The sequence below is a fragment of the Suricata suricatta genome, chromosome 7 (genome assembly GCF_006229205.1).
Source record: "Suricata suricatta isolate VVHF042 chromosome 7, meerkat_22Aug2017_6uvM2_HiC, whole genome shotgun sequence".
NCBI classification, from domain to species: domain Eukaryota; kingdom Metazoa; phylum Chordata; class Mammalia; order Carnivora; family Herpestidae; genus Suricata; species Suricata suricatta.
In genome coordinates, this window is record NC_043706.1 from 123,931,299 (window position 1) to 123,941,946 (window position 10,648).

A 10,648-nucleotide genomic window follows, 5' to 3' on the forward strand; every position below is an offset into this window, starting at 1 on the left:
ACTACCTACAAAAATCTAAATTGAGGGGCTGCTGTGCTCCTCTGAGCCTATGTTTCTGAGTTCTCTGCTATAATGAGCTTCCTCAAAAAGCCCTGGGGTTCAAGGGTGGCTTGGTCAATCTGTTGAGCTACTGATTTTGGTTCAGGTCATGATCTCACCGTTGGTGAGTTCAAGCCCTGCATTGGGCTCTCTGCAGACAGCTCAGAGCCTGAAGCCTGCTTTGGATTCTGTGTCTCCCTCTCTCTCTCTCTCTCTCTCTCTGTTCCTCTCCTGCTCATGCTTTGTCTCTCTCTCTCTCTCTCTCTCTCTCTCTCTCTCTCTCTCTCAAAAATAAGCATTTAAAAAATTTTTAAAGTTTACTGAAGCCCTGGTCAGCCGGGGGGGCTCCATCAGCAGCAGTCAAATTCCCCAGGCTATGATGTACCAGAAGGGCCCCTGCATTAGCACCTTTTACAATGCTGCATGTCTTGGATAGATGGCTCTGGATTAGGATTCTCACTGAATTACTCCACCGTTAGTATGCATGTGATATCCAGGGACCTACAAGTCTATCCATGATGAGCATTTGTATGTTACAGTGAATTCCATATTGGGAAAATAATCAAAAGGACTGTTGCTGATGAAGAAGAAAACAGTGATAACAACATTGAACCTATTGCTGAATTTCGATAAACCAGCTTGGAGGCAGCATTCACTGCAATGTGTCAATGTCAGGCTTCATGTCCAGATCCTGAGGATGAAGATTCAGATGATTATGAAGAAGAAGAATATAATGTAGAAGCACGTGAACAAGGACAGGAGACATGCCTACATTTTGTATCTATGAAGGAGGATTATCCCATATAACAGCAGAAAGCCAAGCTACGTTGGAGAGATTAGAAGGAAGTCTTTCTCAGTCTGTAGGCAGCCCATGTAACATGGCTAGAGTCTGGACAGAAGATTCAGTAAGAGATTATGAAGATGGGATGGAGGTAGCGACTACACCAACAGTTGTTTGCCAGTTTGGAGATGCTGAAACTCATCACTGAAAGTGATTTATGCCGCTCTGGAATTCTCATTAACGTAGGTGAGAACTTGGTGCCTCTTCCACTGTGGAGTGGGTGTGGATGAAAGTCTTTTTCCTTCTCTAAAACTTACCTGAACCAGGTCTTTTTTGAAACAGACCATATGGAAACTACAGGTTATCATCAGCAGAAGAAACTATGATATTTATTTAAAAGGTGCATTAGCTTAACCATGAAGGTATTTGTAGATTACCATCCCCCCCCCAAAAGTTTCTGTGCATGGGGACCCCTTGTTTAGGCCTGCAGTTCCTACCTTCACTATATGCATCTTCTGTAAGCTAGCAGATGGATGTGATGACAGCATGTAGGTGCTTGAAGGTAGAGGAACACTGAGGAAGTCAGTTGGGACTGAGTATAAATTATCCTTGAGGGGCTAAGGATACCTAAGGATACATTTTAAAAAGAAAAACAGAGATCTCTGAGAAATCCTGGCATCTATTCATTCTCCACAGGGACCCGGATTAATTCACTCAGATATCTTTAAGAACCTTTTGGGAACATCCTAGCCACACATAGAACCGTTAACACAAGTCCTTCTGACTAGTTTTATTCCATCCACCATGTTTCACCAGTCTGTTCCATTATAACCTCTTAGGTTATACCCTTGAATATCTAACCTCTTAGGTCAGTTTCTGTAAGAGAACAAGTGAAACTGAGATGAAATCCTCAAAGTACTTCAGATGATACATATTTTTGTCTTTGTACTCATTTAACAAAAAATTTAGGTTTTCTACAAAAAAAAATCTAAATTGGGAATCTTTTTCAGAACAAGAGTTAATACCAGAGATACATGTTGTTCTGAGTGGCCCATCTGTATGGCAAGGCAAACATCAAATTTCCAAACCTTTGCTTTCATATTGGCCAGTGAATTGCCCTCTGTGCTTTTGAATCCCCGGGCCCCTCTCCCTTTCCTTAGCTTAGGATGGCATTTACCTCATTTTACCTTTCTGTCTTTGAATCTCTCATGTACATAGGGTTCCTATACATACAAAATTAAATTAGATTTTCTCCAGTTAATGTGTCTCCTGTCAATTTCATTCTTAAACCAGCCAGAAGAGTAAAGGAAGTTTTTTCTTGTCAACTGTGTTGAACTCTCAACAGCAACAGTGAGCTCTCTTGCTCAACTATAGACCCAACAGTTAAGGCCAAAAATATACAAGACCACTTAACTCATTTCTCATCACACTTTCTTGAGGCATTGAGGAAGACATTTTCCAACCACCACACCAGAAAAGCCCTGATAGCAATGGAAGGCCTAGAAGACTATACCCATGATAATGGACTCAACACATACTGAGCTCCACCCATGATCACTGAACTCTCTGCCTACCCTCTTGCATGTCTCCCCACCCCAATCTCTTCTTAGAATACTCTAGGTGTCCCTCTTGCCGGTAGAGAGGTTGGTTGTTAAGGCTTGAGCCTGTTGCAGCTGACAACACCTGAAATAAATTTCTCCCTTTCTCTTTTCCACACCCTTGGCTCTTGAGTTAGTGGATTCTCTTGTGATGAGTGTATCCAAGTTTTCTGGGCAGCAGTGTTGGCAAACCCTGCAGGGAGGTATGCTTTCGATTCGCCCAACCCTCTGGGGATTCCCCAACGGAGCACTTGGTCCCAGCAGTGTGCTGGGCTTCTTGAGCTTTCCTGATTAGAGGCTGTGACAGATGGATCAGTAGCAAATGGACAGTAGACATAGCTATGGTGACAGTGCAGCTGTGGGGCTGTTTTCTCATTAAACATTGTTTGCCCATGGGAACCCGACATTTTGAAAGTGTCCGTCTTCCAAACAAATTTCTTTTATCAAACTACATTTCCATGTATTTCAGTTAAAGAATGCTAATGGGATCTTCTGATCCACAGAAATGTCACTTGGCTCATAGATTATTTCACTTGAAGGCAAAGGCTTTATGTTTTATGAGTACAATCTTTCCATAAAAGTACAATTTCCAGGGGCACCTGGGTGGCTCAGTTGGTTAAGCATCTGACTCTTGATTTCAGCTCAGGTCATGATCTTGGGGTTCATGGGGTTTAGGAGTAGGTTCAAGCCCTGCATCAGGCTCTAGGCTGACATCTCAGAGCCTGCTTGGGATTCTCTCTCTCTCTCAAAATAAATAAATAAAGTTAAAAAAAAATTAAGTACAATTTGCGTAGGAAATAGTGAAAATGGATGAAAAAACTTTCTTAGAGCCCTGGAGGACACTTATGAATTCTAGGATACCAGCTGCATAACCATTGATCCAGGATTTGAAATAAATAGGAAATAGATTTATTTGGAAATGAAAAGGGAGAAGAGATCCTACTCAAACTATACATTGTTAAATGACTGAAGAGTGAAATCTATGAAATATTTTGAAACATGATCACTCAAGGAGAGAACTGAAAGTAGATTCTACTTTACATTGTATAAGATAAAGATTTACCACGCTATAGTCTTTTGCACTTAAAGTGACTGCTAATGGAGCAATAGAATATACCTGCACTAAGACTTGTTAAAAGGAAACTTCCCCAATAGAGTGATTTATGTTAAGCTCCACTGAGACTTAATATCTAATTTAACTTCAGCTTCTGCCTCTCCAGGGGAGTGGAATTTTACACCAGTGTGTCTGGAATTTTTTGATCAGCCCGGTGAAGTCATCTCATGAAGTGATCTCATGCTACTCCCCCTAAGAGCAGGTGAGCTGGCCGGAAACCATCCTCTTTTCCTTTGCTAATAACTTCCTTGCCCCGCCCTCTTTCCTGTAGGACAACTGTATACAACTCCTCAGACCTTTCTGGATGGGATAGCTAGACCTTTCTAGCTGCTCAATTCAGGAATCATTGAATAAAACCAATTCGATCTTCAAATATACTCAGATGAGTTTTTATTCTTTCACAGGCTTAAACTATGTATTTAAAGGTTTTGATAGAGGATCCAGGTGCACATGGCTTGTTTGTAGGGCATTTCCAGGGAGCCTTAGGTCCCAGTGGAGAACACTGTCAAGGAGTCCTGATCACATCTTGTTTGTCTGAGGTCCTGGAGGTGCCAAAGTAGAAGGACAAGGTCTTTCCCTGTAGCAGCAGATGTGCATCACTGTGGAGTCACGACAGCCCGCTGCTACATGCTGGGCAGCGACGGGTGCTCAGGGTGCTTACTGTGGTCACTGCTCCTGATTTCCCAGGTGGAGACGGCAGGAGGCCAGCGCCGGACAATGTCTTTGTTGCAGCCAGAGGAAGTCGTCCTGCTGTCTGTCAATATCCTGGAGGGTAGCGTTAGTTACCGAGGGCGGAACTGATGTCCGAGAGAGGCTCGCGGGACACAGTATGGATCTCCATATGGGAGCTGGGTGACCGCCACCAGCCAGACTCAGCAGCTCCCAGAAGTCTTCTTGCACTAAAACTGTGGTAGGGGACTGATGTCAGCCTCCTACGACCATCTCAAGTGATCCCAAGGAGAAACCAAAAACAAGAACCAGAAAACCAGTTAAGTGGAGGCATACAGGCAATATTTTTGAACAGATATGATAGAAATAATTCATTCAGAAGACCTAAGTGTCTTTCATGTGTCTAAGTAGAAATCAGTAAGCTTAATTTTTACAACCAAAGTACACCTCGCCATGTGCAATTATACTTTGGAGAACTGTTTGCAATCATATATCTCTCTCCCTTCCCCTTTCACACAGAATTCCCTGTAAGCAAAACAAACTTCAGAGCTAGCTCCTCAGAACAATGTGAAAGGCAGTCTCCGGGGGGGTAACTGGTTCTCATCCTCAATAGGACAATGAATAAAGCATTTACTAACCTACTTTGAAGTTGACTTTTTTCCTTTTTTTTTTTTTGCACTGACACGTCCAAAGTGGACAATGGAAGAAGTGAAACCTTTGCCTCACAGCTAACATCAACACAGTCTTTCTCGGGAAATGCAGAAGAAAAGCTTGCAGAACAAACTGAGCCCACACCATTCTTTATATGGTAAATAAACCAGCTTCTTCGTAGAGAGAGCTTAGGACATGAGTGAAATAAAATCCTGCCTTCTTCTGGCCCGGGGGCTGGGGGGGTCGGGACTGGAATGAGGAGGAATGAAGGGAGGAAGGCGAGGAGTTGAGAGGAGGAAGGAAGCAGCAAAGACCAGAGTCCTGCCCAGATTCTGCAGCCTGCCCCAGACTGCCTACCTGCTCCCACCCTTCACCACAGGTCTGTGTGATCCTGGGTGAGTCATTCCACCTCTCTGTGCCTCACTCCTGTTAGATGTGAATGAAAGGGGAGCCCGACTGGCTCAGCCTGAACACCATGCAACTCTTGATCCTGGGGACGAAAGTTCGAACCCCACATTGGGTGTAGAGATTACTTTAAAAAAATATGAATGATAATAGTACATCTTCCTCACAGGGCTATGGTGAGAATTAAATCATGCAAAGCATGTGTTCAGCTTCATGTAATTATAGACTAGTGTCATTCTATGTGTTAGATAAATAAGGTGGGGGACTTAGGACTCTAGAGGGAGTGTCTTAGTCTGATAGGCAAATTTCACTAGGTAGAGCCAGGTAGTTGGGCAGAAGGAGAGGCTGCTTTTTAGCTTTCCTGGGTGACCTTGATACTTGAGTGATACAGCCAGGATCCAGAAGTAGCTGAGAACTTCACAGGGCGTCTGGCCTGAGTGGTTCCCTGTAGCTGGTTCTCTATGCCAAGCGTGTGGGGTTTGTAGCCATAGCTCAGAGGACTCTAGCTTGCCAGTGAAAACAGACGTGGGTCCAACAGAGAGACCAGATCATGAATTCTAGCAGCTTCAGGGTTCATCTGGGAACACCCCCGGGATCAGAAGAAGCACCTGAGAAACAACTCCTAAGCCTCCCTGCCCCCAACCCTCTGCCACATTACGAAGATGCAGAGAGGAAAGCCTCGGAGACTCTGGACACTTCAACCCAAAGTAAAGTCTAAATACTTGCTAAAGAGACCGTTTAATTTACAGGGTTTATCTACATTTTGTCCAAACTGAACAATTAATTTGCCCAACAATGAACCGGTGTGTGTATGGGGGAGAGAAAAGATATGCTGGGTTGCAAATGCAAACAGGACAAATATAAACAAAACAAAGAAACTGATGAGGAAGCAAAAAGCAAGCTGACTCTGCAAAGCAGGACCTCCCCCCTCCCCCCGCGGGATACGTGATATTCCTCAGACACTCCTGGCTGTCCAAGAACAAAGGACAGAAAACAAATTGTTAAAGGTACAGAGTCTCCATCAGTTTACAAGTATCTCATCAATAACCTAATCTCCATGAACGCCCTTCTATCTTAATCATAATGCTTTACTAGAGGGAAAAACAATAGCTAGGCCTCCAATCTGTAAATCCTCTTTAGCATGTGGAGATCCCTTTAAGAAACTTCCTCTTTTTTTTGAAGTAGTTTATTGTCAAATTAGTTTCCATACAACACCCAGTGCTCTTCCCCACAAGTGCCCTCCTCCATCACCACCACCTCTTCTCCCCCCTCCCCCTTCAACCCTCAGCTCATTTTCAATATTCAATAGTCTCAAGTTTTGCATCCCTCTCTCTCCCCAACTCTCTTTCCCTCTTCCCCTCCCCCTGGTCCTCCATTAGGTTTCTCCTGTTCTCCTGTTAGACCTATGAGTGCAAACATATGGTATCTGTTCTTCTTTGCCTGACTTATTTCGCTTAGCATGACACCCTCGAGGTCCATCCACTTTCCTACAAATGACCAGATTTCATTCTTTCTCATTGCCATGTAATACTCCATTGTATATATATACCACATCTTCTTGATCCACTCATCAGGTGATGGACATTTAGGCTCTTTCCATGTTTTAGCTATTGTTGACAGTTCCCCAATGTTCATAAGAAACTTCCTCTTGACTTTACTTCCCCCAGCTCCACAGTACATAAGCAGTCACCCTGCACAACCCCAGTGCAGGTCTTCCTACCCGCAGGTCCTGTCCCCATGCTTTATTAAAATCACATTTCTGCATCAAAGATGTCTTCAAGAGGCAGCTGGGTGGTCAGTTGGTTAAGTGGTCGACTTTGCTCAGGTCATGATCTCATGGTACGTGGGTTCGAGCCCCACATCAGGTTCTGTGCTGACAGCTCAGAGCCTGGAACCTGTCTTCAGATTCTGTCTCTCTCTCTCTCTCTCTCTGACCCTGCCCCACTCATGCTCTGTTTCTCTCCGTCTCAATAATAAATAAGAACATAAAAAAATTTTTTTAAAAAGATGTCTTCAAGGATTCTTTCTTGGCTGTTGGCCCTGAACCCCCACCAACACCCTAGAACCCCATCAAAACTACCTCTTCTCTGCACAACAGTGAGTAGCACCCAGTGATTTTATAACCCTGATACACAAACATCAGGATGTGCAATACATTTGCTTCCTATTTCTCTCCTTCCCAATGTCTTCATTGAAAAGTGAATGATCTAACTAGTGCCTGTGCATGGAGGCCCAATTCTGTGAGAAGATGTCTGCATCATGCAAGTCTCTTTCCCAGTGGTCCTCATAGCTGAGGCAGCTGATGTCCCCTGGGCTCTGCTCGTCAGAATGAGGGTGGAGTTTTCATAGCCCTGATTAGCAGTGGGCAGGAAGGGCCAGGTCCTCAAAGGAAGAGGAAGCAAAAAACAGAAAAGGGACAATTTTTTTTTTTTTAAAGAGAGCTTGGGGAAAAAAAAGAAAGAACTAAGAGAAGCCTGAAAGGGAGCTGGGCAAAAGAGAGAAAAGAGGCATAAGAAAAGGAAAGGAAAGAAAAGGGAAAGGGAAAGAAAAAAAAAGAAAAAAAGAAAACAAATGGAGAAAAGAAAAGAAAGATCAGCTACTGTGGAGAATATTTGGAGACTCTTCAAAAAGTTAAAAATAGAAATACCATATATGATTCCATTATTGGGTATTTACCCAAAGCAAACAAAAACACTAACTTAAAAAGATATATGTACCCTTATGTTTATTGCAGTGTTATTTACAACAGCCAAGATAAGCAAGCAACCTAAATGTCCATCAATAGAGGAATGGACAAGGAAAATGGCACGTGTGTGTGTGTGGTGGAATATTACATGGCCACAAAAAATAATGAGATCATGCCTTTTGAGACACATGGACAGACCTAATGGGTATTGTGCTAAGTAAAATAAGTCAGACTGAGAAAGACAAACACCATACAATTACACTTATAAGTGGAATCTAAAGAAAGAATAAACAAAAAGCAGAATCAGACCTATAAATACAGAAAACAAACTGATGGTTGCCAAAGGGGAAAGGGGTGTAGGGGATGGGCAAACTGGATGAAGAGAAGCAGAAGCTAGAGGCTTCCAGTTATGGAATAAGTAAGTCACAGGAATAAAGTCAACAGTATTGTAATAGAGATGCAACAGGACGGATGGTAGCTACCCTTGTGATGAACACGACATGGTGTATAAACTTGTCAGATTGCTATAATGTATACCTGAAACTAATGTAACACTGTAACCATACTCAAAGATGGGGGGGAAAGGACTTAACACAAGACCATGAGGCTAATAAAAAGAAAATAGAAAGGTAGCAAGAGAAACAGAGTGCCTGAAATTTGGAACCAAAAAGAACCTACAGGGGCACCTGAGTGGCTCAGTTGGTTAAGTGTCTGGCTTGGTTCAGGTCATGATCTCAGGGCGGGTGGGTTCGAGCCCCGAGTCTGCTCTGTGCCGACAGCTCAGAGCCTGGAACCTGTCTTTTGGATTCTGTGTCTCCCTCTCTCTCTGACCCTCCCCTGCTCACGTGCTCTCTCTCTCTCAAAAATAAATAACAACATTTTAAAAATTTTTTTTAAAAAACCCTACAATGTGGAGAAAAGCCGACAGTGTCAGGAACCATGAGTGAAGAGAAGGAAGGGAGGCCAAGAGAGGTGGGGCATGAAGAGGAAACCTGAGGAGCCACGGCAAAGCGGGAGGCCAGCACCGGGCTGGGGGCAGGAGGCTATGTCCTGTGGGGGCACACCAGGGCGGGGAAAAAGAGGTAAGTGGGGCAGGAAAGGAAATGGGACCAGGGGCAGGGGACCGGCTGGGGAGGAAGGGGAGCCCAGCGCTCTCCACAGCCTGTTTTGATGGAGCACATTCTTTTCAGAGGATAGGGCAGGAATGGAGAGAGCACCTGCTGCTGGCCTGCCCTGGCGCTGTACCACTCAGACATCTGCAGAGGTTGTGACGTCATCGCACTGGTATTTCAATTCTTATTTCTTTTTACTGAAATGGAAAGACTCTGATATAGAGCAGCAGGCTGGGAAGTGCTGGACCTGATGTCTTCATGGTATCTTTTCTCCTCCATAAATAGATAGATGGATAGATGGATGGGTAGAAAGATGGATAGACAGATAGATACACACATGTATATATAATATGTAATACATATACATGTATGTTATATACAAATATTATACATTACATATTATATATAATACATTTGTTGGTAAAAAGCAATTGTATTTGATATATTTTAAACATATAAAGCATATATGAATGGCATATATATGAAATATATATAAAATAAAACATAGTTCATATATATGTAAGCATTTTCTTTAATGTGTTTTTTTTTTCTTCTCTCAAATTTTAGGAGAAATGAAAACACATCTATGAGCCTCTACAAGTGTTGTGAGCCTGGGCACTGTGCCTGCTGCACTGATAGATAAGTCAGCCCTGGGAACTTAGTAACTCTAAAAATATACAAAGAGATTAGATGAAATATTTATATTGATGTGAGCCGGGTAAGTCCATTAGAAAAGCAACAGTTGAATGTGTTGATCATGGAAATCCCATGGTTGCAGAAAGGTAGGGTGTTAAGGTGCTGCTACATAGTGTTTAGGGCTCACTCAATGCTGGCCTCTCTTCCAAGCCCCCAAAAGCCTAAATATCTTGCCCAAATAGACTATGGCCCATGTTTTCAACCATCGTGCTAAACTCAGAGCTTCCCTGTCATTACTCCTTTATCTCATCAGGTCAGAATACATTTACACAGCACCAGGCCCTGAGCTGGGCCTGCAGGGGCAACGGCAAGGAAACGGGCCACTTTATTCTAGTGGAAAATAAAGGCAGTGAGCAAATGACCACCCAAACAAAAGCAAACAGACAAACAAAAATGACCACCCAAATATAATATTGTAGATATTGTAGACCCCCTGATCTGGTCTGGGGGCTGAGAAGGCTTCTTTAGAAAATTAAAATTCAAACTGAGGCCTCAGGATGAGTAAGTTAACTTAGCCAGACGGTGGGAGCAAAGGCGTTCCAGGCAGAGGTCGTCAGCATGGGTCAGGTGCCCAGGATGTAAAACCAGCCCTCAAAGAGCGTCGAAGAACTGTGTTTCCCTCAAAAGCCAGAGTCCCATGTAAGGTTATAAAGGAGCCACAGAGTAAGCAATGATTAGAGATTTCTGTGAGAGAGATGTGTAGAGTATTTAAGTAAGGGGAGGGAAATCACCGGGGGGAGAGGGTCTTCACACAATCTATAGATGAGACCTGTAAGGAAGACTAGAAAGCCTCAAGCAATTTTCCTAAAAGGCAGGCAGAGGATCTCACCCCTTTAAGAGCACTGAGGGCTATTTACTAGAGTAGCTGAGGACATTTCAAGATATCAAGAGTTAGTC

At 43.3% G+C, this 10,648-nt stretch overlaps 1 pseudogene; it reads left to right on the plus strand.

The window, feature by feature from the left end:
• The first annotated feature begins 462 nt into the window (after nt 1–462).
• Nucleotides 463–4,823, plus strand: LOC115295674 (annotated as a pseudogene).
• The last annotated feature ends 5,825 nt before the right edge of the window (nt 4,824–10,648 follow it).